The following is a 6086-nucleotide window of genomic DNA, read 5'->3' on the forward strand; positions in this document are numbered from 1 at the left end:
GCACTCTGCAGAGAGGAGGTTCCCTGGGGAGAGGGGATCACTGAGGGGCAGAGCACTGCTTCCCAAATGCGAGGAGGTGCTTAAAAAAATACCCTTTTTCTGCTTCTTTGGTCTCCCTGCTGTATGTCCTGCAAGTCCAGAACTATCTGAGCACGGGTGTGAGGTTGTAGGCTGGGATTATAAGGGAGATGCATAAAAAAGAGCAAAAAACAGAGAAAGGAGGAAGTAGTTCTGTTCAGAACTAGATAAAGAGATTGATAAATCATCGATCAGTTGCTTTACAGCGAAACCCTCCAATCCTCAGTCTGGCACACACCCACACCACCCATTGCAGACTGTATTTTAACCCAAGTGCTTTGGAATTAATGCGTGGAGAATGCTGATGATGTACTTGTGCCGCTAACATCTTCTAAAACATCAGCTGCTGGAAGCAAAAGCAGCGGTTGAGCACTTGGCTTAGGGAGTATTTTCAGGGGTTTTGTGAGCGAGGGGCTGGTGGGTTTGTCTCTTTTTGAAGCGCTGACATTTCCGTAGTGCCCTCCCGTTCGTGGTGGGCTGGGGGATGCACTGAACGCCCAAGTGCAACAAGTCACTGTTTCAACCAAATCCGCCCTCTAAGGTGCTCAGAGCAGGGATTGCCTTTTCCTTCTGTGCCTGTGCAGCCCCGGACTCTGGGGGGGCCAGAACTGGGAGTTGCCACCTTTGTGCCTCAGTTTCCCCTTTTGTACCACGAGGATAATAATTTTTTTCCAGTTTGACTGTGGAGTTAAGAAGTGGGTAAACGCTTTAGTGTTGCTTCCCTCCTTCTTTTCAGTACATTCAGCGGGGTCAGGTGCTGGTCTGTTCTGCTTGGGAGGCACTGGGTGAGGTGGCTACGACGTGGCTTCCTCCTGCGGAGCGGGGACGACCCCAGCGATGGCTGCGGGGTCCCGGCAGTGCCACCACCTACCCCTGGCAGCCGGGTCACGGCGTGGGGGCAACGCTGGAGAAGCAGGCGAGGGGTGACGATGGGGGGACGAAGGTGGGTCCCGCTCCCTGTAGCAGAAGTCGTCTGCCTAAAGCCCCCGCGGCGGTTTGCAGGGTCTCTGTTGGACTTTTTGCCAATTTATTTAATAACATTTTGCCTCCTGACCGGACTTGTTATTTCTCACGTCCTGTTTTCAGTGGCCAGGTCCTCCGGAGCACCCCAGAGGTGGCTGCAGGCCAATGCCAGATGGCACGATGCTGGTAGCAGCGGGAGAGCTTTGTCCTGCCCTTTGAAGCGGGACTCGTGCTGCTCAGGGCCCGCTCTCTTCCCACACGGCCTCCTCGCCGGGCTCTCAGGACAGTTACGGGCTATTTTCACCCTCCTAACTCAGATCTCCGCACAATTCGTCTCGGGATTGTCTTTGGGGTTTTATCCAGGGATTTATGTGCCAAGTCTTACCATCAGGTGCCTCATGGGAGTTTTAACAGTGGATGGAGGAAATGCCTCTCGCCCACTGAAATCCCGTTTAAGAGGCTCCGTCGTGCCTCAGCGCTACGCTTCCCGCAGCCACGTGCCAGCTCACCGGTGCGCGATTCCCCGTCGTCCCGGAGGAATTTTTAAACCAACACCGTTGGCCGCAGACAGGATCCTGGCTGTCACCTACGTTACCTTCCCTAAAGCAGCCGCCCGCCGTCGTCGTGACACGGTGTGGACCCACAGCTCTGAGGACAGGAAACTTGTCGTCACCCAGTTGCCTGTGGCCCGGGGGTGGCAGAGCGTGGTCAGGGGAGGCGCTGCCTTTGCAGGAAGGGCTGCCCGAAGCAGCGGGGCTGATGCTGCTGCCCTGCTTTGAATTATTGTTCTGGCTCCGGTGCCTTCGCCAGGCACAAAGGAAAGGGCAGTGGGTCGTTCCTACCGGTTTCTTCTGATCCCAACAAAATCCTGTTCAGTGGCTCCCAATAAACAGCCCTTCCCACTCCCCCAGCAGCAGGTGATCAATTCATCCAGGCAGTGGAAAAGGGGCTTTGAAAAAAATACAAAAAGTGTTTGACATCATCAATCTCGGTGGCACTTCTAAGTCTGTTCTGGTCCTGGGGGAGAGTGCGCGGGGCTCCTGGCTGGCAGGGGCCGTCCCTTTCTCACACGGATCCCACAAAGACGAGGAAATGCAACGGCCAAGCAGCGCTGGGGGTGGCCAAGGAGGGTCTTGAGCCCCGTGGGAGCCCTCCAGGCGATGGCTGGGATTTCCACGGGCACTGGTGGCCCTTTGCACCGCTCACCCCGCTGAGCCGGGCTCTCGTGTCGCGCGGAGGAACATCCCTGGGCGTTGTGCTTCGGTGCCAGGGAAGTTAAAGCACCTGCACCCCCGTCCCAAGGAGGAGGAATTTGGCTCAAGTTGGAATCCTCGGGCTGCTTTGGAAACCACGAGGGGCGTAGCTGGTTGAACAAGCGCAGGCAGCAGTGTGACAGTGACTCAGTTTGTAGAGGATGTGACCAGTGATTCAGATCTGGAAACATCAACAATTTACATGGAAGGAAGGGAGATAGGAGCGAGTCCAGCTCCCATTTCCGTACTTGAAACACGCAGTCACGCTCCCAGCGGTGGAACCGACCCCCGGACATCGCTCAGGCTGGATTTACTGGGCCGGGGAAGGTGGCTGGAGGGATGGGGCTGGTGGTGGCCTCCCTGAGCCACGTGTGGCACGTGAAGTCTGTACGGCTGCGCAGCTCCCCCACCCCGTCCCTGTCCCAGCTGCGGCCCGATTGTCCTGTGACTTGCATTCATGGCTACCCAGTAAATATGGCCTTGTGCCCACAGACACAAACAGCCCCCAATGAACTCAGCGCATCTCGCATACCGGAACAGCTAATGGAAGAATTTAGTCTTTTATTAGCTGCTAATTAACTCAGTCCACAGTTTAACAACCTTTGTGTGGACTGTGTTCTGGGATGATTTGTTTTCCCAGTTTGTATCTTCCGTGGTGGTGTATTTCTTACCGTGGCTGCAGGATATATCAAAAGTACCCAATAAATAACACCGCAGGAAAAAGCAACTTGCGGCCCAGAGCTGGGAGCGCCCACCTGGCCGTGAGCGGGAAAGACGGAACCCGAAATGTTTAGATCATAACGTTATAAAACCACGGCGGCTCCGCGTGTCAGGACGCGATTTCCCCGCTGTGAGCGTCACCAGGCGGCTTCAGCCCTGGTGCTCGGTGCTGCACAGTGTTTCCAGCAGCCCCTGCCCTGCCCCAGGTCTCCTCCGTGCCGCACAAACTGGCCCAAAGTCTCCACCTTTTGCTCTGTAAGGCTGGAATCTGAAAAAAAATCTGCTTCCACAAAGGCTCTCGGGGCTGCTCTGCGGGCGCAAAGGGCTTTGAATCTGGGCACGGGGAGATCTGGCGGCGGCAGGGGATGGTGCACCGGCCTGGGCTCGGCTCCCGTGCCACGCTTCGCTCCCAGCTGACTTATCTTTTCTCCAAGGGAGCGGGGAACAATGGGACTGCGAATATCAGGGCTTTGAATTTTGTTACACGGAGCACAAAAATATCATTGTTTCTAAAAGAGGGGGGAGGGTGTAAGAGGGAGGGAAAAGACCTTGAAAATGTGGGCAAAATGAAAAGAGAACCTCTCTCTAAAGTTATGTTTATGTCCTCCTGCTTACTGTCCTCAAACATCCTATTTGCTCTGCTCAGCCCTGATGTTGCAGTTTTGCTCCCCTATGATGTGTTGATTCATAATAAACAGTTACCAAAATATCTTCTTGCTGCAAAAGCAGAACAACAAACACTCTCAGTTTATTTATGTATTTAACACCCACCCCCCCCCCACCCCGCCCCGCCGCATAATTTTGCCTCTGGATATCGAGTGTGAAACTGCTGCTTAGAAGATGAATTGAGTTTAATTAGGACATGTGTTATTCCTTGTCTCTGAAGATAATTACAGCGCTATTGTCCGGGAGAGGGTCTGCTCGATGGGAGAATTCACCCCTCTGGAACGGACCAGGGACTGACTAAGCTTCCTTTAAGGCCAGGACTTGGCTCTCCAAGACTCTTTTGGGGTCTGGCAGCTCCGGTTGGCAGCCAGAGCTGAGTCACCTGCTGTGGAGGGACTCACTCGAGGCTCTTAATGGCTTAAAATTTACCGTATGGGGCAGGGAGAGGGTGGGAGAGATGGGGGAGAGGGGGGGTCCCCTCCAGAGCCGCACGGACCGGGGACGTCGTTCTGAGCAGGTCACGTCCCCGTCCTGATGAAGCACCTCAAATCCCACCAGGGCTTCCAGCAGGACAGACCCAGACTGGGAGCCAGCGCCAGAGCTGGAGCCTATCTCTGGCCCACGGCCTCCAGGAGATCTTAGACCTTCACGGAGTTTGAGCCAAGCTCATCTGGAGGTAAGCTCGGCTTAGGTTAGACATGAGCCAGGGTGTAGCAAACAAATTTACGCCACTGGGAACTTGGGGTCAAGGGCAAGTTTGAAGTTGAGTTGACAGCGATAAGAGTTAAGCCAGGCTGTTAGTGCAAGGGCCAGGACTAAACTCAGGATCTCCAGAGACACAGTCCAGAGCTCTGTCCATGCCTGGTGTAGTATTTCCCGCGTGAAGATGAACCCTCCTGAGATGGGGCACCTTTACACCAACCTGAGCTCACGGTGCGTTCAACACCGTCCCAGTACCAGTCTAACCAGTATAAACCCGCTGCTAAACCAGTGCCCCCACTGTGTGCCTATGTGACAGCCGCTCTCCGTGACTCTCCTTAAAGCAGCTGCCAGCTGAGCATCTCCTCTCCTCGACCCTGCGACGCTGCTGCTCTGACGGAGAGTGGCCTCCACGGAACAGAGAAACAGGCTTTTATTTCCCCTGCAGTTTATTTTAGTTATAGGCAGGTTTGGAAGTTTAGGCTGGGTTTTGGTCCTAAATGAAATGCCTTATCTGTGTGTTCCTGCTGCAGTGTTTTCCCTTTCTGCCATGACTTCCCTCCCAGAGGTCCAGTTTTATTTAACATCTCTAATTTGATGATGTGGAAGGGGGAGGAAACCAGCCTGCTAATGAAATGCGCCGAGAGTTCACAAACTGGCCAGTTCTGCAAACGCAGCGCAAGCCGGGCAAGGCAACGCAGGAGGGCGAGCTCAGGAACCAGAGCGGGGTAGGGAATGGCCTCCGGCTGCACCAGGGCAGGGTCAGACTGGCTCTTAGGAAGGATTTCTTTGCAGAAGGGGTTGTTGGGCGTTGGAATGGGCTGCCCAGGGCAGGGGGGGAGTCCCCATCCCTGGAGGGGTTGAAGAGTCGGGTTGAGCCAGCGCTGAGGGATCTGGTGGAGTTGGGAACGGTCAGGGTGAGGTTCATGGTGGGGCTGGAGGAGCTTCAAGGGCTTTTCCAACCCAGAGGATTCCGGGATTCTGTGATACAAGGTGGGCCTTGGCCTGGGAATCTGCAGGTCTGGGGGGTGAGATGGCAAACCCGGGCCTGGAGAGGTTGGAGTTTGCCCGGAGCTTCACACCTTGTGCAGGGACAGGCAAGGAGGCCGCAGTCACGAGCCAGAACGTGAGCAGAGAAACCACCGCAGCGACAGCACCGGCCTGGCTCTGTCAGCCAGCGCACAACCCTCTCGACGGGGTTTTTATGCCCCGATTTACCCCGCTGGGATGGCTCCAGCAACCGGCGAGTTGTGGCGGAGTGGGGAACCCCCCGGGGCCACAGTCCCGCGTCCTCACCCTGGCTCCCGGCGGGACACGGGCCCAGGGGGGTCCGCGGGGCCTCACCGCGTCCCTCGGGACCGGCTCTCGCCTGGCGGTGGCCACCAGCTCGCTCCAGCGTGGGGGCACCCTCAGCAGCATCCCCGAGGGTTTCGCTCGCTCCCACACCGCTCCACATCGACAGGACTTATTTGTGACGCTGAGATAATTCCCAGGGATTTAGGAGCTCATTTCATCTGATCCGGCTTGTTAATTCCCAAGTCAATCGCTGATTAGAGGCCACATGTCAGAGATCTGGGAAACTCACTTGCAGGTTCCTCAGCGTCACCGAGGGGAGCGCGGGGTCCCGGCACCCACCGACGTGGTTACGCTGAGGGTGCCGGGCTGATGGGCAGCAGAGGGCGGGCGAGGAGGTGACGTAGCAGCAGC

This window comes from Strix uralensis, chromosome 32 (assembly GCF_047716275.1).
Source record: "Strix uralensis isolate ZFMK-TIS-50842 chromosome 32, bStrUra1, whole genome shotgun sequence".
In the NCBI taxonomy this organism is placed as follows: Eukaryota; Metazoa; Chordata; class Aves; order Strigiformes; family Strigidae; genus Strix; species Strix uralensis.